The 27,736-nt window shown below is 45.3% G+C and overlaps 1 protein-coding gene across 6 annotated transcripts in view; it reads right to left on the bottom strand.

The window, feature by feature from the left end:
- SLC12A8 (solute carrier family 12 member 8) overlaps positions 1 to 27,736 on the bottom strand; it is a 135,949-nt gene that overhangs the window by 72,849 nt on the left and 35,364 nt on the right. The gene's annotated exons all lie outside the window — the stretch shown is intronic.

Genomic DNA, 27,736 nt, shown 5'->3' with positions numbered 1-27,736 from the left:
AAACAATGCAGGATCACAGGGTAAGAAAGGATGGAAGCAATGCTGCATATGAAAGGTATCTTGGCCATCATCTGCCCAAGGGCCTTAAGGCAGAGGTTCCTAGATCTGTTGGCATAAAACAATCACCGGGAGTACTTCTAACCAATCAGATTCCCAGGCCTCAGGCCACTAGGAAATATACATTTGTACCAATAACAAGTTTCCCTAGTTGCTCTGACACACAAGGGGCTGTGGAAACTTGTTTGCTCATGGTACCCACAGGCTCCAGGGGATGTGGATCAAGAGACAAGATACAAGACCTTTATAAGGTGATTATTGTAAAAATGCTTTGAAAAATGACAGTGCCCTTAAAAATCCTCCAGCAAAAGAAATGAACATTACCAGGGTTTCCTTCTCTCTTTTTCTCTCCCTCCTCCTCCTCTGCCTTCTTTTTCATGGTGGAAATTAACTAGAGAAGGTGAGCCACGCTGGAAGGCCCCGAATGGGTTCCAGATGGGGAAGATTTGGGCTTCTTGGCCTGACTGCCCCTCCCCTTACCCGGGAGTACTAGACAAATATTATCATTTTCTGGCTGTGTAGTGACATGGAAATGGCTGGGAGGCACCCGGTCAGTGTCAGAGAAGCTCATACAGCAGGGGGAGACCGCTGGCTGGGTCCAGAAGAGAATGCCGAAATATTTTCTGAGTGTCTGCAAGGTGGAATTTCCATATAGAAAGGAAGCCACGATGTGCTCGAGCTGATCCACATAGGGCCTGGCATCTGACTGGGAGTGGGGGGGACGAGGGCACCAGAAGAAAGGCTGAAAAGTCAGCCACATCTGAGACTGCTGGACAGAGGGACAGGGACGGGGAGCTTCCCCAGGGACGTGGCCGCTCCCCACCTCAGAAGGCATATCCACAATGGTAAGACTACCCTAATGGGGCGCCCGGGTGGCTCAGTGGGTTAAGCCGCTGCCTTCGGCTCAGGTCATGATCTCAGGGTCCTGGGATGGAGTCCCGCATCGGGCTCTCTGCTCAGCGGGGAGCCTGCTTCCTCCTCTCTCTCTCTGCCTACTTGTAATCTCTCTCTGTCAAATAAATGAATAAAATCTTTAAAAAATAAAAAAAGAATCCCCCTAATGGTAAGGCATGCCTTTCTACTGTATTTCCTCCATGTGATTATGATTTTTTTTTTTCATTTTGATCTCCTGAAACTTGGATGTCCTACAATCAACAGGTAGACTTATTGGGATAGATTTTTCCCACCTGAAAAGGTGGTGTGTCTCAAAATGGATGGTGTTTTGATAGGGAGGAAATAAGGTTTATCACTTTGTGCAAACCTAAAGCGTGCCTTGGGGCGGGTATCATAATCCTCTTTTTTCCAGAAACACAGACAGGTGACTTGCCCAAGGTCATAGAGTGAGGGTGTGACAGGCCCAGGGCTGGAAGCCCGTCGTGCAGGGTCCCCTTCCTAACACTCGCTGAACACCTTCACGTACACTGTGGGAACTGCAGATTTGGCGTCATTGCCAAGGGAGAAGGGTCTGAAAAGTGGCTCCCGCCTGAGTTGCTGCAGCACAAGAAAGCAAAAAGTGATTTTCTTCTAACTTCAAATAGAAATTTGAGAAAAAAAACGGAAAAATAGATAGGATTTGTTTGGTTGCTAATGTTTATGTTGGGCCATAACTGAAGTTCCCTTATGACATCAGGAATTTAGGACAGTGTCATGCGGAACTATTCCTATAATGATCACATTTGGCATGTTTAATTTCAAAATGGTCTTCATTTGGATGACAATGACAGATCTGCTTAAATTTACTGTTTTATTGACTTTTGGATCTTTTTAAAAAACATTTACTGGGGTGCCTGGGTGGTTCAGTGGTTAAGCATCTGCCTTTGGCTGGGGTCATGATCCCAGGGTCCTGGGATGGAGCCCAGCACCGGGCTCCCTGCTCAGCAGGAAGCCAACTTCCCCTTCTTCTACTCTCTCGGCTTGTGTTCCCTCTCTCGCTCCATGTCTCTCTGTCAAATAAATAAAAATCTAAAAAAAAAAAAAAAAACATTTACTTATTTGAGAGCTAGAGAGAATAAGAGGGGGGCGGGGACGGGAGGGGCAGAGAGAGAGGAAGAGAGAGTCTCAGGCAGACTCCGTGCTGAGCACAGAGGCAGACACAGGGCTCAATCCCAGGACCCTGAGATCATGACCTGAACTGAAATCAAGAGTCAGACAATAACCGACTGAGCCCCCCTGGTGACGCTACTTTGGAATGTTTCTCATGACTTCTTGCAATCAGGATTTTAAGGTGTTGTACCTTAAGAAATCTAGCATTTTCTGCCAGCTTATGAGGAGCAGGAAGAAGTTTAACAGAAGAAATCATCATCAAAATAATAAAACCAAAAAGTTGCTCTCCATAATATTCAGAAAATGCTCATTTCCTTGAAAGCAGTAAAGTGGGAGTGGGATGAGGGGAGAGAACCACCCCCCCACACACACATAACACACACACACACACAAGCTCAAAAAAAAACACAGCCACTATTGACACATAATATCATTGCGAATCCTTAAAAATGCCCCCCCCCACCAGAGGCATTTATTTCCATTTTTCAAATGAGCACACTCAGAGGGTCCCGGTGTTACCCACTGTCACAAAGCTAGTAAGAAGCCTGGGTCTGGGTGCACTACTCATAAGAGCACATATTGGGGCACCTGGGTGGCTCAGTCAGTTAAGCATCTGTCTTTGGCTCAGGTCATGATCCTGGGGTCCTGGGGTCCAGCCCCATGTGTGGTTCCCTGCTCAGCGGGGAGTCTGATTCTCCCTCTGCTTATGCCTGTCCCCCCTGCTTATGTGCTCGCTCTCTGTCTCTCTCTCTGTGTGTCAAATAAATAAAATCTTTAAAAAAATAGTAAAATAAGGGGCGCCTGGGTGGCTCAGTGGGTTAAGCCGCTGCCTTCGGCTCAGGTCATGATCTCAGGGTCCTGGGATCGAGTCCCGCATCGGGCGCTCTGCTCAGCGGGGAGCCTGTTTCCCTCTCTCTCTCTGCCTGCCTCTCCATCTACTTGTGATTTCTCTCTGTCAAATAAATAAATAAAATCTTTAAAAAAAATAGTAAAATAAAATCACATATTGCCATTAGCAATGACCTTCCCTGATCATCTCCATGGTTCATGAGGACAGAGACCGTCTCTATTTTATTCTCCCCTGCATGTTGGAACCTGACTCCCAGCACCCGGTGGGCTTTAATAGCTAACCGCCTAGTGGGTGGATGGAAGAAAGACAGAGGGAAGCTGGACTGGTAAGAGTGCAGCATGTGGCCCCTCAAGCAGGAGCTCCTTCCACCCCTCCATTCTGCTTGCCTGGAGACTGTGCTCTGACAATCTGATTGGCTTCGTTCTTCTACAACAGCTACCACACTTCCGCCGGCTACTCTGATTTGTCTTTTCTAGAACTATGTCCATCTCCATACTGGAGCCTGATCTATTCTGGTTCTTTCCCAGTCATTCAGCCAAGTGTAACGGAGTGCCAGCCATGCGCCAGGTACTTCCTAAGACGCTAGACAGAAAACGCAGTCAGATGCTGTCCCTGTCCTTGGGGCTCTTACAGCCGGACACAATGACCTCTGGACTCCCTACTGAGCTCCGCGGCCCTCAGAACCCAACGCAGGGGACTTTGAAGCTGCCTGCCAAGCTCTCTTGGCCTCCACCAGCACTTCTGCTATTTCTGATGCTTTGTGTTATTTTCACAAACATCAAAGGAAGGTCCAATTGCAATTCTACTTGCTACCTTTTGGGGTATTCTTGTACTTTTTCACTTAGGGCTGGGTTCCACATGCGGGCGGGCACAGAGAAGGTAAAGGATTCAGACAGGCAGCATCCTACGAAGTTCTGCTGAGTTGTGAGATGGATATGACAGGAAGAACCAGTGTCAGGAGCAGAAGAAGCCTCTTTGTCTTATAGATGAGGAAATGGAAGGTATAGCCCCTCCCTGCGTTGCTGGGGGCACCTGCCGCCCTCAGTCAGTGTCCTTCCATGACACCAGCTCTGTGCTCCAACAGAGGAGGAATGAGGTCGGGAAGGGACCAGAGCCCACTGATTTCTAACAAATGATGAATCTAAAATCAAGTTCTCTTAGGAGGCAACTGATGTAGGCAGTGGTTGAGAGGACCCCGGCCTCACATCTGCCAGTGCCAAACGCTGCAACCGTAGTCTCCTTTCTACTACTGAACAACTTCTCAGATGCCTCACGCCCTGTGTGTACTGCTTGTGTCAGAATTCAGCCAACAGCATGGCTAGGAGCAGTGTGAGCTGGATGGTTAAGGAGGACATGGAGCCTGAGGTCCAACACCGGCTCCATGACTTACTAGCTGTGTGAACTGTGAGAGCAAGATGATCTCTCTGGCTTGCACTTTTCTCATCTTTATGGTGCAGACCATAACAGCACATCAACCTCCGGGTACCAGGAGGAGAAAGGGAGAGGTAAGATGCTCAGCACAGTGCCTGGGCCGGAGGGAGCACTCAGGATAAACCTCGGCTACCATTTCCTTGCTCGGTCACTACGCTGTCTTCAGATCTTGTAGTCAAGAAATCCATATCAATGTGGGTGGACCCACCACTTCTTTTCTCTTCCAAGTAAATCATTTCACTTTATTTCTTTCTCTACTTACAAGCAGAAATATACTTGGTATTTCAAAAAGTATTTGTTGTATCTGGGCCATTTGGTAAAGAAAGTTTGGCCGGGGTACAAGATTTCTAATGCCCCAAGAGATGTAGACACGTGACCTGAAATTCTCGTGGCCTCTAAGAAATAAGTTGGAGAGTAATGAGAGCAGGTAAGTTTACGAACCACTTTTCTTTATCACTAGGCTGTCTCTTGCAAAAAACAAAAAACAAATAAAAAAGAAACTAAATCAAAACAAAAAAAAAACCTTCCTAACCCAATATTTTCACTTTTGAAGGAAAAAGACATAAATTCTTGAAATATCACTGGAAGTCTCTCCCTCCCTATCTCTAGCCCCTGTGTTCGGGGTGAGAGAGACTTGTGAGGCAGACCTTCTCCTCCCGCGCTACGGGATGACACCCACGGGCGCCGGTGCAGGCCGGGGGTCGGGGGTAGGGAGCCGAGACCCCAGCCCCGCCCCGGTGTCTCTCCTGGTGCCTGATCAGGGAGCCCACTGGCCACCAGGAGAGGATGTGTGCCAGAGAGACTAAAAACCCGACATGCGTGCAACCATGCAAATGAGCCCAGTTCGGAGGGAGAAGGCTTCAGTCACCGAATCCTGGATGGGGCCAGCCAGCATTTGTTTACTCGGGAAGTGAAGTGTTCGGGTTCATGTGGCAGTCATGGCACTGGGCGCAGTCTACAGAGCACCCCCAGGCCGGAGCATGGTGTGCACGACCCTGCGTGGGCTGTTATGTGGGCCCCAATATTTATGGCAGCGTCTTGGGAACTTTGCTTATTATTTGGAATCACAGACTAATAAGAGAAGAAGCCAATTGAGGGTCTCCTGGTTAAAACAAATCTTACTTGCTTGTCTTTCAGGAGTGTCTGCTCCTGATGCTGGTGGTGGTGGAATGTAGACAGACCGGCAGGTGGGGTGTGGAGGGAGGAAAGGGGAAAAAATAAAGTGGTATTTAGAAACAAGAGAATGATGTCACAAAACTGTTTTCTCAAATTGCATCTGCTCTTGGTCTCTAGGCCCCCACCCCACACCCGTCATTGCAGGCTGCGCTGTGGTGGCCCGGACTGCAGAGGCCGCCCCTGACTGACTGGCAGTCCCTCACCAATGGCCGCCCCCACCCTTAAGCTCCCTCCCTTTGCACCCATACCTACCCTCAAAGAGCCACTCTGAGCCTGCCACTTTCCCACTCAAAAGAAAACCCCACTGACCTTACTTAGTGTTTATGATTTCTGCCTCTTTAAAACTCCTGTGGGGTTCTAAAGTTATTCCTAGTTATTTTGTTTATCTGTTTGCTTTTCTAACTAGAAAGACTAAGAAAATCCTCCAGAGAAGACATGTCATCAAGCCTATGTTTATATTGCATTCCATCTGGGACTTCTGAATGTTGCTACGTTAATCTTAACTTTTAAAAATACCATATATGGTGTGAGCCCAATTATTTAAGAAAAAAGGGGATAGAAGAAAAGACTGTGATGACCTTGATACTCTGTATTTTAAAATTAAATATGTTATTCTTCATAAAAAATAAATTAGCATTATAATTGAGTATATATGATCCATTATAGATTGAATGTTTATATCCCCACCTATGTCCCCAAATCCATATGTTGAAGCCCTAATCTCTAGTGTGGCTATATTTGAAGACCAGATCTCTAAGGAAGTAATTAGGGTTATTAAGGTCATAAGGGTGGGGACCTGATCAGACCCAATTAGTGTCCTTATCAAAAGACATATGAAAGAGCTAGTGAGTAGCACACACTTTCCCAAACTCCCTACCCCTCTCTCTCTTCTTCTCTCCCCCTCCAAACTGCATTCACACACATGCATGTGTGCACACACACACACACATATACACACACACGCTGAAGAAAGGCCATGTGATGATACAGAGAGAAGGTGACCTTTACAAGCCAGGAAGACATTGTTCATCAGGAACCAAATCAGCTGGAACCTTAATCTTGGACTTCCAGTCTCTAGAACTGTGAGAAAACTCATTTCTGATGCTTAAGCCACAGTTTTCAAATTGGCTAGCTCCTTTTAGCCCATGGGTGAAACCTGGCCTCTCTGTACTAGACTATCCAGGACACCCTCGACACCTGCCATGCTTACATCTTTGGAGAATATGGCGCATGAGTATGTATTTTTGCACCAACATCTCCTTGGATCCTACGGCCCTGATTCCCTGGACACAATCTCAGCACCAGAGATGGGAGTTTGAGCCAAAGGTGACCAAACAGGCTAGTCGTGAAGGAGATCACTGTCCAAGAGATTCCCCATGACATCCTGCCCAACCAGGTGTTTGTCTCGGCAGGAATGAATGGGGAGAGCCTGAGAGAAGGCAGCAGGGAAAGGCAGGTGTCGGTGACCACCAGAATCTCAGCAGGGACAAGCTGATGTTCTGTTGCTCACCAGGGCCCGTCATACAGCCTAATCTCAGGAGCACTGGGATTCACAGGGATGACACAACAACCCTGAGTTTCCTGAGCTTCCCTCCATTTCCTCACATTCAACCACAGTCACCTCAGTACATGCCTCTTCCTTGAACTTGAAGGAGCCTTATTTCCTTCTAGCTGCTCCCAAGCCCTGGGGCCCCAGCATGCTAAGTTCCAGCACACCTAACTTCCTCCACATCCTAAAATTTTCCACGCATTTCTCATCTCTGTGTCTTCATATAAACTGTCCCCTTTCCTTGAGACCACTGTTCCCAGTTTACCACCAGAGGAGCTGCCACATGACCTCCAAGGTCCGTTCAAATGTCGCCTTCTCCTTGAAGACCTCACTGACACTCCAAGGTCAAGCTCTTCCGCCATCCTCCACCAGTGTGTTTTCCTTTATAACACATAACCACCATAAGGTGAACACAGCAGTGCTCAGGGAAGGTTTTTGATTAATTCCTATAATAACTAATTGATTACAGACAGGGAAATAAAACTGGGGTGGGACAATGAGAAACAGATAAAGAGACAAAAGGCAAAGGAAGGACAAGGCGGCAAATGAAGCGGGCGTCAGCAAGACACAACTTTAAAAGGCACAGTCAGAAATCTCTTCAGGAATAAATGTATTTTCCCGTTTCGAGCTAAGGTTTCATTTCTGGGTAAACTATTTTTCTGTTTATTTTCAGTCCTTTTGAGCCCTGATGCCCATTATAAAACCCTCTTTAGACAATTTAAGCTTTTATCTTTAGATACTATTCCCACATATTTCAAGCACAGACTCACTGTTTTCCTCAGAATAATACCTAATACTCCTTTCCCTACAGCCTGTGAACCCTCAAAAGTGGGGGAGGAAAGCTTTTACAGTCCCCTGGGAGTGTTTCCACAATGCTAATTCACAGTTTCTGCCTGGGATGATGAAGTATCAAAAGAGAAGGTCACACCTACTGGAGGTAACAAGTATTCATAAACATTTATCATGACCCTAGGTCACAAATCACATCGTAGCAATCCACCAAGAGGAAACACCTTGTTCATATCTCTCCTACAATATCAGCCCAAGCAACTTCAGAAACACTCAGAAACATTATGTCTAAAAAGCACCATTAAGGTTTCCACAAACAGTTCCCCAAATCGGAGGTATCATCCAGCCAGTGACTGCAGTTGGAAAGACACAACTTCAGAGGGTGCCGGAGCAGGAGGGATAAGGACCTCTCGTAAAAAGATATACTTCCTTTACAGATGAACAGGGCTCATTTTTAGAGAGAAAAAAGTTTAAAAAAAAAGTCCAATTTAAAAAAATGTTTAAATGTTTTTGGTTTGTCATTTAAAAATCTTAACACTAGACCTGGGGTAAGATGGCAGACTGAACACATGTACCTTTTTTTGATCCCTCCCCAAATCCTGCTAATATATAGTAAAGAGGCTTTTAAAACGATATCAGTCCCTAAGTAAAGGGAAAATGGCAACAACATTTTGGAAGCTAAAACACGGTGGATGGTCCAGTGGTGCTGAGATCAAATGTAAGACAATGGAATCTTAAGTCAGCAAAGGGAAGCTAAAAACCACCTTCATTTGCCCCACAAAATTCTCTAAGGTCTCCAATGGCAGTCCCAGGTGTCTGGCCTTTGGAGAGAGAAGAGGTGGGTTAAAACCAGGAAGACTGGGTGGACTCTCTGGGAAGTTACCCATGTTCCCAAGCACCGGGTGCTCCTAGCCAGCACAAGCCTGCGATTTAGTATCCAGAGATGGTAAACCAACGACCTACACTGGCAGTGTTAGGCCCAGCTGAGGAAAATCAAGGCAATGTCTACTGAATCCTGAACATCTAATCCCTCCCCCTAGCTCAACTCCCACAACAAAATTGGCCCAACTCATCCTTCAAGAAGATCGGGAGAGACCTCTGGAGAAAGTAAAACAATTCACGAAGAACCTAGAAGAGGGTCCTGGAAGAGGGTCCCCAACACCCAGTCCTCCCAGACTATCTTACCCAGCTTAAAACTGACCAGACCCAGCTGTGCACTCGGTATTTCCAATCAGCCTTTTCTAATCAGGAGCAGGAAGCCAAGAAGGACCAGATATCTGATAAATCCCTCTGGTATGGACAATACAAGGTGAGCCCCATGGTGTAATGGTCAGCACTCTGGACTCTGATATGGACAATAAAGACCCAAGCAAAAGGAAAAAGGCAGCTCAGGGGAAACAGAAACTATGCAAAGATAGATCTTTAAAAACAGATCAACAAATCCTCTGAGTGCTAAGAGAAAAGGATTGTATCCATGAAACACCCCCCCCCACAAAAGGATGCTATTAAAACAATAAAATGAAATGTAACATTCAAAAAACTAAGAAAAGGGTCTTGATTATTAAAAACAGTTCAGCGGGGCGCCTGGGTGGCTCAGTGGGTTAAAGCCTCTGCCTTCGGCTCCGGTCATGATCCCAGAGTCCTGGGATCAAGCCCCACATCGGGCTCTCTGCTCAGCAGGGAGCCTGCTTCCCCCTCTCTCTCTGCCTGCCTCTCTGCCTACTTGTGATAGCTCACTCTGTCAAATAAATAAATAAAATCTTAAAAAAAAATAAAACAGTTCAGCAAAATAAGAAAACCGAGTGAAGGAATGGACAATTGAGCAAAGGGAATCTCTCAGAAAGTAAAGATAAAAATAAGGGTATAAAAAACCAATATCCAAATAGGAAAAGTACCAGAAAGAGAGAACAAAAGTGTAGAAAAATATCACCATTGAAATAATTCAAGACGATTTCCCAGAACTGAAAGATACATTACCAGACCAGAAATGGCCCACCCAATGCCCAGCATAATATAAACAGAACCTCATGTGAGCCTATCATTTTAAAATTTCAGAAAACAAAAAGGACTTCCTATCAGTTTATAGATTATGTAGCGGATTATGAACCAGAATGGACTGTTCAATAGCAATACTGGAAGCCAGGAGACAAGCAATCAGAAGTTTAAAACAAAATGGTTTCCAACCTGGAATTTGATAGCCAGCCAAACTATGAGTTGAGTGTGACTACAGAAAAAAGAATTTTCAGACACAGAAAGTCTCAAACCATTTATCTCCCATGTGCTCTTTCTCAAGAAGTTACTGGAAGATGGGGCACTTGGCTGGTTCAGTCAGTTAAGCATCTGACCCTTGATTTTGGCTCAGGTCATGATCTCAGGGTTGTGAGATTGGGCTCTCACTGGGTGTGGAGCTTGCTTAAGATTTCTCTTCCTCTGCCCCCCATCCCCACTCATACTTCCTCTCTCTTAAAAAAAAAAAAAAAAGAAAAAGAAAAAGAAAAAAGAAAGAAGAAGCTACTAGAAGACAATCTCCATTAAAATGAGACAGCAGATCAGAATGACACAGGATTCAGAAACAGGAGATCCAACAGAGAAGAAAGATAAAGGAGGGTGAATGGAGATCCTGGGCCAACAGCTCTGCACATGAGTGCAGGGTGACTACCTAGACGGAAGTCATGTGACTACATGTTGAGGGCCCTCATCACCAATCTCCCTGGAGCCACCGCACCTAATTTTTAACCTGAGGTCAGAACACTGGGATGAGCCTATCTCAGAGTCATGTGTTTGGTTCATCCTGACCATGAACTTGACCATGACCTACTGTGTCACCTCATGGAACTGTTCTCTTTGACCTACTGCCAAGGGCTAAGGATGACCATAAGGAGCTCAGGCACAGAAACAGAGAGCAGTTCTATTCCCCAACACATCCCTCTGGATGTTTAGCACCTGCCACATATCACAACCCTCAGAAAGATCGGGACCCGAAGAACCAAAAGTCAGTGATTTCTTGTGGTGAGGATGGAAGCAGAGGCACCGGGGGAGGAGCTGCCTGGAGCTTTCATGACTAGCAAACTTCTGCATCCTAACCTGGGCACTAGTGACATTCCGCTGTTCTTTAACCAGCGTGTATGTGTTATACCCTCTTCAATACGCATTATGTTTTAGAATAAAATAACTTTTAAGCAAGGAATTCTAATGTAAATATTGGAAGCATTAATGTTCTCCCTCCCGTTTAGAGATTTCCCTTTCCATGTTCTTTCTCTGGGAAGTGCTGCACTGCATTTTACAGAGAAAAACATAATTATCTTTATGAAGTTAGAGATCCATGTTGCAAGATGTGGGGACACCTTCTGCAAAAACTTTGGAGAATCTCCTTTGCATTTCCAAAGTTTCAGGCATAAATGATATCACCTCTTGAAAAGGGATGTGAAGACCAGGTGAAGTGAAGACAAGAACCAGAATTCAGCAGTCCTTCACCAGGCCTTCAGCCTGAGAGTCTTAGGAGGCACCAAGTGTAGGGATTGAGAGTTTGGGCTCTGGCGCTGGATGCTCTGGGTTTGTTTCCCACCTCTACCAATAAGACAGCCGTAGACAGGTGCTCACCATACACAGCCTCAGCTTCCCCACTTATAAAATAGAATAACCGTAGTGCCTACTTCTCGTGCTAAGAACTAAACACGCTAATACATGTCCAGTACACGAAACAATACCTGATGCATACTGAGTGCTCAATAAATGTTGGTTATCATTATTACAATTATATAGATAAGCAACTGTCTTACTCTGAGTGACAGTGATCTGTCTACAAAAGAAGTTATCTCCAGCAAAGAGTCCAGGGGTGCTAGGACTCCTTTTCCTCACGGCCTCCTGGTACACCACAACAACCACCATCGTCCAACCAGCCACTGCTTGAAGATGCCAGGTGGGATGAAGCAAGTGGTATTTGGAACAAATTGTCTAGGCCTTTTCACACCCAGGACTGAGATGTGGTTCCCTAAACATGGCAAGTGTGGCTTGCAGGTGGGCTGTGGAACAGCAAGGTTGCCCCCCTCACCAACCAGCATCCTCAGGGTCCTCCCTGCAGCCAAGTCAGCACACAGGTGTGAGCCACAGCTCCCTCTAAACACAGGCTGCATGTGGGACTCCAGGCTGCACCGGGGAATGGGCCAAACAGCACTGGATGGGACACTGGGAGAAGTGGCTTCCAACTGCGGCTCCATGTGACCCAGCAAAGGCATCCGACGTCTCTGTTCCTCACCCATAGAATCAGGCACATCACCCAGATTCGACATACCCAAGTTCAGGGAATCTAAGCGCATGTCGGTTTGCCCTTAAATACTATCGAATTCATTCCGGGATTCAGCATTGGTGGGGGTGGGCGTGGGCAGGAGGGAGGTCAGTCGTGGGACAGCAAGGCTTCTAAAAACACAGTCCGTCATCCAAAACTGACTTCAGCGCTGATGCTGGCCTGCTTGGGCTTCCATCCCCATGTCTAGGCAGAGCCTCTAACAATGTTATCACTTTTTAAAACATATGCTTAAACTAGTTCCTATTGCAGACAGCTGGCAGGTGCCCAGTTAACAGATTAATCCGCCAGACAGTTGAATGCATTGGCCAATGGTCAAAAATGAGGTCACTGCGATCCTATGCACTGTAACTGGAAAAGCCTAATGAAAAGCAATTGTCTCTTTTTTAATAAGTAGGAATCCGTATTCCCATGCCCCTTCATTTGCCATGCTCGGTATGTGGTTCAGGAGCAAAGGAAGATCTTGTGCAAGGTCAAGTTGGCTTTGCTCTTTGACTCATTTGACTGTCCATGCATGTTTCACACCAGCAAGTCCCCAACCAGATTCCAGCTGACCTATAGGAATTTCTGGCCAACATTGCCAGATCCCTGGTCTTTCTCCCCAACCTACACAGTCGGAAAGAATGGGTCAGGAGACTCCTGTCCCAGCCATCTGGACTCAAGTACTCTGTGGATATGCATAATATGAAACACATGTGCTTTCTCGAAAAAAAAGTATATTTTTTGTCTTTTTCTAAGGGCTACAGAGGTGTCACTAGCAGAGTCCGTGGCATCCTTCCAGCGTGCAGGCATTCCCAGACAAAACTATCCCGGCTCACCGGCTGCACGTGAGACCTGCACAACAACCACACCAGGGATTCAGCTCACTCTTTGGTCAAGTCCTGAATGCCTCCCCAAGCATCTCCACTCCTTGCAAATAAAAAAAAATCCAGAAGGAAAACTTTCAAAGCCAGTTTCTTCTCAGCGGCAACCCTTCCTTCCTTCCTCCTTTCCAAGACGTCCCACTGAACTTGCAAGCAGACCCCACCCTGGGCTGGGCCCTGCAGGCATTGTCATTCCTCCTACTAGCCCCTGCCTGCCTAGTAGACAGAATACCTGAGAACTGTGGCCAAAACAGGAAGGTCGGCGCCTCTCAGTGCAGGGACCTGGGGAGTAGCCGTCTCCTAGGTGAGGGCAGATAAGAGATGAAGGGGCCAAGGCTTTCCACACATCCACTCATATTCCAGAGCCTTTCCCGTGTCACATTCCAGAGCCTTTCCCGTGTACAATCAATCTGTCAGATTCATTCTTCATTTAGTCATTCAACAAACATATTTAGCGCCTGCTAATATAGAGCCCTGTTCTGGAGTTGGGGACAAAAGGGGACTGTCTCCAGGGGTACCTGTGTGTTGCAATAGGGCCACTTGGTGAGGCTGGAGGGACACTCCTCTGGAGCCCCCAGGGAAACTACCTCCCTACACTCCCACCCTGGCCCTAGCAGCAGAGTCCCTAAGATAACATCATGACAAGCAGGGCAAGGGAGGGCTTGGGTAAGGGTCTGGGCAGTAGATCATGCAGCCCCAAGGCTCACTTCTCCCAGAGCGCCAGCAAGGGCTTCTGGATCTGGGTTCGCTTTCTGGTCCCAAGAACACATCTTGTCGCAACTGATGTGGAAGGTTGGCCACGCTAATTGGCATATCTGTTGGGCTGTGATCTAGTGCGTACGTAAACTTGTCAAGCCTAAAATCATCAACACTGCCCGATTCTGCAAAAAGCCTCCAAAAGCCTGTTCATTACATCTACAATGGATCGAGTCTCTAACAGGATGGTAACTCACTTCTATTCATCATGGCAAGATCTGTGCTCTGCAAAGGGGGATTAGGGCAGTAATGAGGACCCTGGGCAGGGCCAGAAACCCCAATAGAGTAGCTCATTCAAAGGACCCACTTATGAATAGATGTGGAGGGAAAGAAGGAAGATCAAGGGAGGAAATGAAGAAATGAGGGAGGCGGGGTGGGGGGAGGCATCAGAAAGGGACAGGGAGAGAGGGACAAGATTGGAAGTCTGCGAGACAGCTGCTTCCCATCCCTTTTACCATGGCCACAAATTCTAGCTGCTGGTCCGCTGGCCCCCCTAGGGATCCTGTGATCCTGGTCCTTTCTGAATTAGCACAACTTTCCAAGGAGTCTCCTGAGAAAGTGCGCCCAGAGGCCAACAAGATGGAGGGCTGAGGGCTGAGCAGCCCGGCTCCCAGCGTGGCCTCAGCCCTGCCCTCTCCAGGAAGTGGGGTGGGGCCCGCAGGAGGAGCACCAGGTCCTGTCCTGATAGACACCCTATTCTCAGGGCACTGAGTTCTCTGGTCTTAGCTCCAGGATACTGCAGCTTGAGCAGTCCAGCCTGCAGCCTCACCATTGTTCAGCCCTTAGTCTGCTGAGTCCGTTAGACAGCAAAACGGAAGCTGTGTGGACAGGAGTCCTCGACCCTGGGTGCACAGTGGAATCACCTGGAAGGAGAGCTAGAACATACAGACCAGTCTGCACCCCCCAGGGGTGCTGACTGGCTTGGCTGTACAGGCAGGGCTGAGGGATCAAGGCTGGGGTCTCATTGGCTCTTCCAAGAAGACGCAGCTCCTCTCTGCAGGCCCAGGGAGGGCTGGGAACCAAGGCCTGGGTTCTTGGAAGTTACCTCCTCCCTGGGCCACAGTTCCTGCTACTCTGAGATGGAGAAGAGAGCCCTGCCCAGCCTCCCAGACAGGGTCATCTGTGAGGGTCACACAAGGCACTAGGTGTGCAAGTTTCAGCCCCCTCAGTAAAATGCCAATGCCAGGATACCACAGACCATTCTATGCTAAGGAGCTGTGCTTCCTCCTACCACCTCTGTGGGCAGAGAGGAAACACAGAGCCAGCTGCCCTGGGACAAAGCTCCCTAGCCCTCAGAGGCCAGAAAACAAACAGTTGGAATCAAGACTCCACACAGAGGCCACCCTGGGCACTGCAAGGCCTTCAGGCCGGCCTTGCTCACAGGCCTGGAAAACCCTTCCAGGCAAAGCTCTGCAGAGAGGCGCTCCCACCACAGGGGGAAGGGAGCCAGCAAGGAAGGCTCCGGAAGCCCCGTGGCTGGGAAAATGATTCTATAGGGTCATGGTGGTAGCTGGACCGCTATCTTCCTCTCAGGAGGACAGGGCACCAGGGGAATGTTCCAGAGCCGGGGGCATCTGCGGATGGGCTGTCTCCACCTGCTGGGGCTTAGGAGGTCAGTCTCACATGGCCATCTTTCCCCCGGCATGCTCATGCTTGCACAAATATTCACCGACCACGTGCTATATGCCAGGCCCCCTGCCTCCCAGGGAGACCCCACACCTTGCCCTCAGTCCCCACGAGGGCAGGCTGACTATGAGTTCCAGAGGGGCAGCCCAAACATTCATGTGTTCGTTTTATCCTGAATGGAACAGGAAACAGGAGAAGAGGTTCTGGGGTGTGTTCTTGGGTAAAGAATATTAAGTTTAGGTTAGCTGCTTTGTATGTCAGGGATTCTGTCAGAGGAGAGGTTTGTTGTTGTTGTTGTTGTTGTTATTGTTGTTGTTTAAATACAGACCAGTAAAAAATGCCTCTTCTGGCATTAAATCCCATCTTAGTAAGCGTGGTACTGTGGGCTTTGAAGTCGGCGCGCTGCCCCACGCGGCCCCAACCTCTGCCAGCGCCTCACCCACTCCCACACCACTCATGACGCCCCCTCTGGGCCGGACCGCTTCCCGGGGCCCTGGGCCACCATGCTCCATCGTGCCCCTCTTCATCAGCCCCACTGGGACCTTGCTTGAACTCTGACGCTGACCTCTCCCTCACCCCTACGTTGGTTCCTGCAGCCAGATTCCTCCCAGATCCCAGCGCCCGCTGCCACTGGCCAGCCAGCCTCAGGTCAGCCCTGTCCCTTCCCTCTGCCCCGTGCGCACATCCCAGGGTGCCCTTTCCTCTGTCTTTAATCAGCCCCCTCTTTCCTGTCCTCAGAGCCCTGCAGCATCACTGCTTTCCTGAGTCACCCAAACAGCCTCTCAAATAAGATCCCACCTCCATGCTTCATCCCTATCTCAAGCCACAGTTTTGTCCACCCCGAGGCCAGAGCAATTTTTCTAAAATCTAAAATTGATGTCATGTTTCCCACAGCCCTCAGGTGAAGCCCAAGCCCTGTGGGGTGGGGGCCCAGGCTTTCAGGAGCTGCCCGCACCTGCTCCCTGCACGCTCACCACCAGCCGGCCTCACATCCGGGCTCTCCCTTGTCTTCCCAGGCACAGCAGGGTCATCACCTGCGAGATGGGCTTCCTTCTCTTCTTCCTCTGGCTAGATCTCAGACTCCCTTAGCACTCAAAGCTTGGAGGTTATCTGCTCGGGAAAACCTTTCCTTTCTCAGGCTGGACTGGGAGTCCTCCTGGAGACCCTATTGCAGGAGATGTCACTGCCTGGTGACTGTTTCCTTGCCTGGGTCTCCCATGACATTGTAAGCAGCTGAGATGAAAGACACACTGTGGCACGGCCCGAACAAAGCTCAAAAATATGGTGCGTGAAAAAAGCAAATTGCAAAATGAGTCATTCATCCACTAGTAAGTATTTACCAAGTGAAAGGGTCCAGGCAGTATGGCAAAATGTAATTAGAACTTTCAGATGCTAGGAGGACCTGGGTGGCTCAGTCAGTTAAGCATCTCACTCTGGATCTTGGCTCAGGTCATGGTCTCAGGGTCGCGAGCTCAAGCCCCATTTTGGGCTCCATGCTCGGCACAAACTCTGCTTGGGAGTCTCTCTCCCTCTCTCTCTGCCCCACTAACCGATACCCTCCAAAATAAATAAATAAGTCTTTCTAACAAAACAAACAAACAAAACAAAACAAAAAAGAACAAAAAAACTTTCAAACACTAAACAATAATTGAGATGAGCAATAATAGAGATCATATGGTATCTAAATATGTCAGAAAAATCAGAACACATGGGAAGGACAGATATCAGCCCCAGGCTGGTCGTCCCCTGAGGGAGAAAAGAGAACAGAGAAAAAAGTACGGCTTAAACTGTCCCTGTAATGCTTTATACATTTTTATTTTTAAGGGAGTTCTGAAGCAAAACCGGCAAAATACCACCCATTAAATTTGGAGGATGGAGAGGTGAGAATCTGTTGTATTATTTCGAATATATTTGAAATATTTCATCAGTGCATTTTTTTTTTTAAACTTTTAATGAGGACGCAGAGTCTCCAATGCCCTTGTTAACATCCCCGGGGGTCTGACACCCTGCTGCGGCTGCCAGCCCCACCCAACCTCCACCAGCCTGGTGGGCACATCGCACAAACAGAAATGCAACCTGGGGTTGTAAACACATCTATCCTCACTTTCACTGAGGAGAAAATGGAGGTTCAGAATATACATCCCTGCTCAAGATCACCAGAAGCTTCCAGATTTCAGACAAAGGTTCATGTATGGTTCCTATTTCATCCGAGAGAGAGCACTTAGGTCAAACAGAGCGTGGTAGAGAGAATTCCAGAAGTAGGAGCAGGGCTGCATTCATATATATTTATGACCCTGTGACTGGATACATTTCTGGGAAGAAGAGGGCTCAGGAAGGTGCAGTTGGAGATGCAACCAAACAAGTAATTTGAGGCTAGTCTGTGAAACTTAATGAATGCAAACCTACTGGGTTTAGTTAGACTCTGTCCTACAGACAGTAGAAAGCTGCTGGAGAGGGGCGCCTGGGTGGCTCAGCTGGTTAAGCACCTGCCTTAGTCATGATGCAAGGTTCCTGGGATCAAGCCCCACATCAGGCTCCTTGCTCAATGGTGAGCCTATTTCTCCCTCTCCCTCTGCCTGCTGCTCCCCCTGCTTGTGCTCTCTCTTTATCTCTGTCAAATAAATAAATAAGATTAAAAATTTTTAAAAAGAAAGCCGCTAGAGAGTAACGTAAGCAAAGCACTGTTTTAGGAAAAGTAATCTGGCTTCACTGTATAGGAGGGTGGGTTGCCCTCCTATATGGAATGGGTAGGGTCAACCAAAGAGAGGCTCCTAGAAGGATAAATTCATTTTGGGAATCATCTAAGGGCCTCACATAATAAATGCATCTAAGGCGAGAGCTGGGGGGTTGAAAATGATAAGAGAGCTTAAGCTACACAGAGAAATGAAAGCTTACTCCAAACTTTCCAGACTTGGAGAAAAGGTGTAGACATTTGGAAGATAAACTACTTATCTGCTTATTGTTTTTTCTGGTTTTGTTTTTGTTTTTTGGCTGGGGTTAGGAGGGGGGTTGAGGAGGAGAAGGTAAATAAATCCAGGAGGAAGAAACACAGGACTTTAGCTCCGCTTGTCTTTAATTCAAGATGATGCTCACACACCCAGGGAGAGACCGAGTGGCAGCTGGTGACATGGGAGCTAAGTCCGAGAAAGTTGGAGAAGCAGACGAGAGCCACCTGAGCAGCAGTCCAGGAAGCGGGCCCTTGCCAGACACTCGATGGGCCCGCACTTTATCTCGGACTTCCAGCCTCGGGAACTGTGAGGAATAAATGTCTGTTGTTTAGAGGACCCCCCAGGCTCGGGTGTTTTGCTACAGCAGCCTGAATGGACTGAGACAGTGGTCAGTGGCGCAAAGGGGATCAAGAATAAGAAATGAGCAAAGGTTCTGGCTCTGAAAAGTCAGGGGGTCCTCAGATATGGCAATTTCAGCAGACAGCAGAGGCAGGCACGCTGGACCCTTGGTCTTTTTAGAGCTCCTGAACAGTGAGCTGGCTTTCCTACAGCCAGCCCGAGGCAGAACCAGATCCCACATGCTAGACTCAGCCGAGCAGGACCTGGGCCTGCCCCTGCTGGGTACAACGCAAGAGCCTCGCCCTGCAGAGGGCAAAGGGCAGACGCCAGAGCAGAGTGTGCAGGGTGCCAACCAGAGATCACAAACCCACCCGAAGCCCGAGTCTTCCTAGAGAACCAAAAAGTGAAGCTTGGAGATGCATAATTTCATTTTTAAATGCAGAACATAGAATTAAAATGTGCCACATGTCACTTTATTTTCTAAAATGTATTTTATCTATATTTGCCCGACTTCTATGGCAATAAAATCATTTTGGCATGACACACATCTTACATAAATGAAAATATAATCCAACAAAATGGCATTTTAGGAGCTTTAAGCCAAACAAATGTTTGAGAGGGCCTTGTTTAAATTAAGTTGCTGTGCTATTTAGCTTTTCACAGTAATGTGGCTGTGTCTCCAAGGAGCCCTGTGCGATGATGCTGTTTTGGAAGAGACAGGATGGGAGCTGGAGAGGAAGAGGGGCCCATGCAGCCTGTGTGTGGGCCGGGGACACAAGAGGTCAGGAAATGGAAGTGAGGAGAAGAGCCTCTGTCATGGGCAGTTTGGAGATGAAATGAGGGACACAGCATAGTGGCTTGGGTTGGAAGGATGTGATGTGATTTGGGGGTTTGAGTGGAGGGAAGGATGTGCCCAGGTTAAGATATCAGACTAAATGAGTCTGCACCCTGTCCATGAGATTCCCCCAGCCCCTTCCTCCATCCACCCCACCCCCACCCCCACCCTGTTCTCAGCACTGTTGGGAGTCAGGCATGCCCATGGCAGGAGACTGGAGAGTTTTCTGGAGGACATTACCTGCACCAGAGGAAAGACCTCCAGAAACTGGCAGTGGGGAGTCTCGGGGGAAAGAGCCCAATGTGCCACGCGATTATCCCACAGAGATGCCTCCCACCACAGCCAACCCCTCCACTGCGCACGGAACTTCCATAGGCCCACCAGTGCACCCTCATTAAACATGAACAGACAGCCAAGAACTACGAGGTATTGAAGCAAGAAGGCTTGCAGCAACTAATGCAAAGAGCAAAACAAGGTAACAGGAACAAAGAAGCACAGAATAAAACGAGGTAGAGAGCAGAAGAAAATTTTGCCAGAAAATCAATTCCTGTAATTTATAGCCAGAAAGAATCAAAAGGAGATATTATATTCATGAAACAAGAACAGGCTGTGATTTTGAAACTGACCATCGGAGAACAAAAGCGAGCTCTTAGAAACTAAGGCTAGTCAAAACGAGAAACTCCGTACCTCGGAAATAAAGTTGAGGAACATTCCCATAAAGTAAGGATGGGAAAAAGGGATAAGCTAGAGAACAGAGAAGATTAAAATAATAATAATAACAGGAGCTTCGAGAGAGGAGTTCTAAAATCCAAGTAATCAGAATTCAAGGGAAAAAAATTGAAATTAAAAAAGAGAAAACAGGGTGCCTGGGTGGCTCAGTGGGTTAAGCCGCTGCCTTCGGCTCAGGTCATGATCTCAGGGTCCTGGGATCGAGGCCCGCATCGGGCTCTCTGCTCAGCGGGGAGCCTGCTTCCTCCTCTCTCTCTGCCTGCCTCTCTGCCTGCTTGTGATCTCTTTCTGTCAAATAAATAAATAAAATCTTTAAAAAAAAAAAAAAAAGAGAAAACAAAGGGGAAGAAATTGTCAAAGAAATAACTGAAAATTCCAGATTCAAAGGGCCCCAAGTCAATGAATAGCAATTTTCATTATGCAATGTAAGAACCTTAAGGGAAAAGGGAAGATCCTACAGCACTTGAAGAAGAGAAAGAGGTCATTTAGCCAGAGCAGAAATACAAATAGCACCAAACTCCCGGATTCTGCTGAATGTCAGAAGGCAGAGCAGTGACTTCAAAATTCTAAGGGCAACTATTTTCAGCCTAGATTTTTATATCTCCTACTAATCACACACACAGAAGAGGATTAACTGGGACTCGGGACAGCAGGGACAACATCTGGGAGCGATGAGGGCAAGTACCAGCATGACCACTGTGGGCCTGGCCTGAGCTCGTCCATCTAGAAGGGAGGTCCATCTCCAAGAGAAAACGTGACACAAGGGAGAACTGGGAAAAATGCCTGTACATATTTAAAAGCTTTATGGATATTTTTTAATGGTGAATTTTATAAACTAGAAAATAAAGCAAATGGAAAAAAAAGAAAAAGCAACAGAGTGCAGTGGATTGAATGGTGGGCCCCAAAAATGCATGTCCACACACAAACCCTCGAAAACTGTGAGTGTGGAAAAAAGGTCTTTGCAGATATAATTCAGTGAAGGATCTCAAGATGGAATCATCCCAGATTATTCAAACTGGACCTATCTCCAATGACAAGCTGTCCTCATGAGGCACTCATGGAAGAGAGGGAAGAGGAGGAAAAGGCCATGTGCCCATAGAGGCAGAGAAGGGAACAATTTGGCTACGAGCCAGGGAATGTCTGGAGCCCCAGAAGCTGTAGGAGACAAGGAAGGCTTCTCCTCAAGAGCCTTGGGAATGAGCGGGACCCCTACCAACACCTGGCTTTTCCACTGCTGGTCTCCAGAACTGTGAACTGACATGCTCCTATTGTTTCAAGTCCCCCAGGTTGTGGAGAGGTGTTGAGGCAGCCCTTGGAAACTAATACGCAGAGTAAGCTTAATTTCAGGAAAAACTGAAAGATATACCAAAAAAAGGTAACCAGAGTGTGCAATGTGGCTCCAAAACAAGTATCTTTATGTATATGTATGGCTTCAATAATACGTAAAAACTAATTTTAAAAGAAAAAGTGACGTATTAGAAAAAATTGCTCAACATATACAATAAACATTACTAAAATCTAAACAAGTATTTGTTTTATTCTGAATTAATTGTTAAGGTGGGAGTGCTATAGATCACTAAAAAGGAAGATAGCACAAAGGAAAAATAGAGAAAGATTATAAATAATTTGAAGAAAAACAAATATAAGTGGCAAAAATATGAATAAAATAATTCTCATTAATGATTTAAGAAAAATAATTTTTTTAAAGGAGCACAATTTTTGCCTATCACTTGGCAGAAATTTACAAGACGGAACATGCCCAATATTGTACAGGGTACGGGAAACCAATAACTCTTATATACTATCAGTGGGAGTTCAGAATGGAACAACTTTATCAGAAGGCAGTTTGGCAGAACCTAACAAAATTTCAAATGTGCTGGGCCTTTGTCCTATTAATTCTGTTTATAAGTCTCGATCCTATAGGAATAAGCTTTAAATTTTGCACAGTTATTGCATGTCAGCAATACTTTAATAGTAACAAACTGGAAAAAACCTTACATAGCCATCAGTAAGTTAAATGAGTTTTTTAAAAAAATTATATTTATTTATTTGACAGACAGAGATCACAAGTAGGCAGAGAGGCAGGCAGAGAGAGAGAGGAGGAAGCAGGCTCCCTGCTGAGCAGAGAGCTTGATATGAGGCTCTATCCCAGGACCCTGGGATCATGACCCAAGCTGAAGGCAGAGGCTTTAACCCACTGAGCCACCCAGGTGCCCCAGTTAAATAAGTTTAAATATAAAGTATTTTAGGTTTGTAATATGGAATATTATGTAGGTGTCAAAAGAGAATGAGGGAATCCTAAATGTACTGACATCACAGGATGCCCATGATAGGTTATTGTGTGGGAGAGGAAGAAGAGCAAAACAATAGAATCTAATCACATTTTTACAAAGAATGATGTTGCGTGTGTTTTATGTATATGCATACATACTTGAATGTGAGTAGAAAATAGACTGAAAAAATATTTACGAATCTCCCTCTGGGAAGTAGGAGCAGGAGAATAAAGTAAGGGAGAGCACTTTTACTTTCTATTTTATATTTCAGAATTTTTAAAATTCTTATAATATAAAACATTTTGTCTCTGAAATAAAGGGGAAATGTAATTTCATTTAAGAGATGTTTTTTTTCTTTCTGATTTTAAAGTTAACCATTGTGGCTTAAAATGTGTCTTCAAAGTCTCTGAATGAGGACCAGACTAAGTGACTCACTTCTAACAAAGAGACCATGATGGAAGCATGGCTATATGACTTCAGAAGCCAGATCATGTGAAGGACAGAGTGCGTGCTCTCTGATTATTTGCTCCCAGAGAAGCTGGCTACTGCAGGACCTGGGGACGCATAAGCAGCTCTCAGGAAAGAACCACATTGAGAGGGAGGGAGACTTCCTGCCAACAAACACCCCTGACTCACCAGCCAGCTCCTCCAGCTGCTGTCCAGCCCTCAGAAGGCCATAGCTCCTGCTGACATCTCAGTGAGCCTCATGAGACACCCAGCACCACGACCACCAGCCAGGCTGTACCTATGTTCTTGGTCCACAAACAAAGGCAAGAAATAATACATGTTCATGGTTGTTTCAGGCCACCACATTTTGGGGTGATTTGCTCAATAGCAGTAGATAACTAACGCCTGTACCATGCTCTCTAGGGAGGGTAGAAGTGTGAAAATGAAGCGAAGGAGGAAACTTTGTTTTCTTACTTTCCACATTTTTACTTTCTATATTCCAGGCCTGTTTAGATTTTTTTTTTTTAGTCTTTTATATTTAAATAAAGGGACAGAAATAAAGTGAGGCATAAATGTATTTTTAAAACACTCTTCCTTGGATTTTAAAAGGAACACTAATGGGAAAGGACAAAGTTGCAGGCCCGACACCACACAACCTCAGCACCCATTAGAAAGCAGTGATAACCAAGTCTAACAGAACCCTAGAACAGAACGGGGGGACCCGAAATAGACTCACACAAGTGTAGTCCACGGAGCTTTGACAAAGGAGCAAAGGCAATGAATGCATTCTGTTCAACAAATGATGCAACATCAGGACAACCACATGTAAAAATAAATCTAGACACTGACCTTACATCCTCCAAAAAAATGGACTTGAAATGGATCATAGACTTCAGTGTAAAACACAAAACCATAAAATACCTAGAATATAACATAGAAGAAAATCTACATGACCTTTGGTTTAATACTGAGTTTTTTAGGTACAACACCAAAAGCATGATCTGTGAAAGAACAATATTGGTGTTAGATTTCATAACAAGTAAAAGCTTCTGCTCTGCAAAAGATGCTGTTAAAAGAATAAAAGGACAAGCCATGGGCTGGGAGACAATATTTGCAAGACCTATATGTGATAAAGGGCTTGTGTCCAAAATATACAAAGAATTCTTAAAACTCAGCAATAAGAAGACAACCAGATTTAAAAATGGGCAACAGACCTGAACAGATACCTCACTAGAATGACCTACAGATATCATACAAACATATGAAAAGATGCTTACTATTATATGTAATTACTGAATTGCAAATTAAAACAACTGAGATGCTAGTCTTAGGGATACACATCAGAGTGGCTAGCAGCCAAGAAATTGATACCAGCCAACACTGGCGAGGATGCGAAGCAACAGGAACTCTCATTAGTTGCTGGTGGGAATACAACATGGCACAGCTTCTTTGAAAGGTAGTTGGGCTGTTTCTTAGAAAGGTATTTATTCAAATGGGTTAAAAAGTCATATCTTCACAAAACCTGCTCACAAATGCTTACAAAAGTTTTTCATAATTGCAAAAACTGAAAGTGACCAAAATGTCCTTTAATTAGGTGAATGAATTTTAAAAACCTGAGTTACATTACACAATAAAATATTATTCAGTGATTAGAAGAAATAATCTGGAAACTTCCAAACTCCTTCTGTGAGGCCAGCATTACCTTGACCCCAAAACCAGACAAAGACCCCACCAAAAAGTAAGAATTACAGACCAATACCCCTGATGAACATAAATGCAAAAATTTTCACCAAAACAGCAGCCAATAGGATCTAACAGTACATTAAAAAGGATTATTCATCATGACCAAGGGGGATTTATTCCTGGGCTGCAAGGTTCAACACTCACAAATCAATGTGATACAATACATAAATAAAAGAAAGGACAAGAGCCATATGATCCTCTCAATAGATGCAGAAGAAGCATTTGACAAAGTACAGCATCCTTTCTTGATTAAAACTCTTCACAGTGTAGGGACAGAGGGAACATGACTCAATATCATAAAAGCTGTCTATGAAAAACCCACAGTAAATATCATTCTCAAGGGGGAAAAACTGAGAGCTTTTCCCCTAAGGTAGGAATGTGCCACAGATGTCCACTATCACCACTGCTATTCAACATAGTACTAGAAGTCCTAGCCTTGGCAATCAGACAACAAAAAGAAAGAAAAGGCATCCGCATCAGCAAAGAAGAAGTCAAACTCTCACTCTTTGCAGATGACATGATACTTTATGTGGAAAACCCAAAAGACTCCAACCCAAAATTGCTAGAACTTATTATATAGGAATTCAGGAAAATGGCAGGATATAAAATCAATGTACAGAAATCAGTTGCATTTCTATACACTGACAATGAAACAGAAAAAAATAAATTAAGGAATTGATCTTGGGCGCCTGGGTGGCTCAGTGGGTTAAGCCGCTGCCTTCGGCTCAGGTCATGATCTCAGGGTCCTGGGATCGAGTCCCGCATCGGGCTCTCTGCTCAGCAGGGAGCCTGCTTCCATCTCTCTCTCTCTCTCTGCCTGCCTTTCCATCTACTTGTGATCTCTCTCTATCAAATAAATAAATAAATAAAATATTAAAAAAAAAAAAAAGGAATTGATCTCATTTACAGTTGCCACCCAACACATAAGATACCTAAGAATAAATCTAACCAAAGAGGCAAAGAATTTGTACTCAGAAAACTATAAAGTACTCGTGAAAGAAAAAGAGGAACACACAAAGAAATGGAAAATATTCCTTGCCCATGGATTGAAAGAACAAATATTGTAAGAATGTCTATGCTACCTAGAGCAATCTATACATTCAATGCAATCACTATCAAAATACCATCAACTTTTTTTTTTCACAGAACTGGAACAAATAATCCTAAAATTTGTACGGAGCCAAAAAAGATCCCAAATAGCTAAAGAAATGTTGAAAAAGAAAACCAAAGTTGGTAGCATCACAATTCTGGACTTCAAGCTCTATAACAAAGCTGTAATCATCAAGACAGTGTGGTACTAGCACAGAAACAGACACACAGATCATTGTAACAGAACAGAGTGCCCAGAAATGGACCCTCAACTCTATGGTCAACTAATCTTTGACAAAGCTGGAAAGAATGTCCAATAGAAAAAAGACAGTGTCTTCAACAAATGGTGTTGGGAAAATTGGACAGCCACATGCAGAAGAATGAAGCTGAATTATTTCCTTACACCACACACAAAAATAGACTCAAAATGGATGAAAGACCTAAATGTAAGACAGGACTCCATCATAATCCTACAGGAGAACACAGGCAGCAACCTCTTCAACCTGGGTGGCAGCAACTTCTTGCTAGATAGATCTCCAAAGACAAGGAAAACAAAGGCAAAAATGAACTATTAGAACTTCATCAAGATAAAAAGGTTTTGCACATCAAAGGAAACAGTTGACAAAACCAAAAGACAACTGACAGAATGGGAGAAAATATTTGCAAATGACATGTTGGATAAAGGGCTAGTATCCAAAATCTATAAAGAGCTTATCAAACTCAACACCCAAAGAACAAATAATCCGATCAAGAGATGGGCAAAAGACATGAACAGACATTTCTCCAAAGAAGACGTCCAAATGGCCAACAGACACATGAAAAAATGCTCAATATCACTCACCATCAGGGACCTACAAATCAAAAGTATAATGAGATACTACCTCATACTGGTCAGTATGGCTAAAATTAACTAGTCAGGAAACAATAGGTACTGGTGAGGATGCAGAGAAAAGGGAACCCTCCTTCACTGTTGGTGGGACTGCAAGCTGGTACAGCCACTCTGGAAAACAGCATGGAGGTTTCTCAGAAAGTTGAAAATAGAGCTACTCTATAACCCAGCAATTACACCAGTGGGTATTTACCCTAAAGATACAAATGTAGTGATCCGAAGGGGAAAGTACACCCCAATGTTTATAGCAGCAATGTCCACAAGAGCCAAACTATGGAAAGAGCCCAGATGTCCATCAACAGATGAATGGACAAAGAAGATGAGGTGTATATATACAATGGAATATTATGCAGCCATTAAAAATGAAATCTTGCCATTTGCAACCATGTGGATGGAACTAGAGGATATTACGCCAAGTGAAATAAGTCAATCGGAGGTAAACAATTACCATATGATCTCACTGATATGTGGAATTTAAGAAACAAAACAGAGGATCATAGGGGAAGAGAGGAAAAAATAAAACAAGATGAAACCAGAGAGAGAGGCAAACCATAAGAGATTCTTAATCATAGGAAATGGAGGGTTGCTGGAGGGAAGAGCCATGGAGGAATGGGGAAACTGGGTGATGGACATTAAGGAGTATATGTGTTTTAATGAGCACCAGATATTGTATAAGAGTGATGAATCACAGACCTGTATCTCTGAAAGCAATAATACATAATATGTTAATGAATTGAATTTAAATAAATAAATAAGAAAATAAAAACAAAAACACAAAATCATTATACTAAATAAAAGAAGCCAGATGCAAAATAAAATAAAATAAGAAAAGAAGAGCTATCATGTCACCAAAAGGCGCAGAGAAACCTTGAATGCATATTGCTTAGTGAAAGAGGTGAGTCTAAAAAGGCTATATACTGTGTGATTCCAAATACGATGTTCTAGAAAAGGCAAAACAAGAGAGAGAGAGCAAGAAGATCAGTGGTTGTCAAGAGTTCAGG

The sequence above is a fragment of the Mustela nivalis genome, assembly GCF_964662115.1.
Source record: "Mustela nivalis genome assembly, chromosome: 1".
Classification (NCBI taxonomy): domain Eukaryota; kingdom Metazoa; phylum Chordata; class Mammalia; order Carnivora; family Mustelidae; genus Mustela; species Mustela nivalis.
The sequence above is the reverse complement of the archived record's forward strand: the minus strand, read 5'-3'. Positions and strand labels throughout refer to the sequence as shown.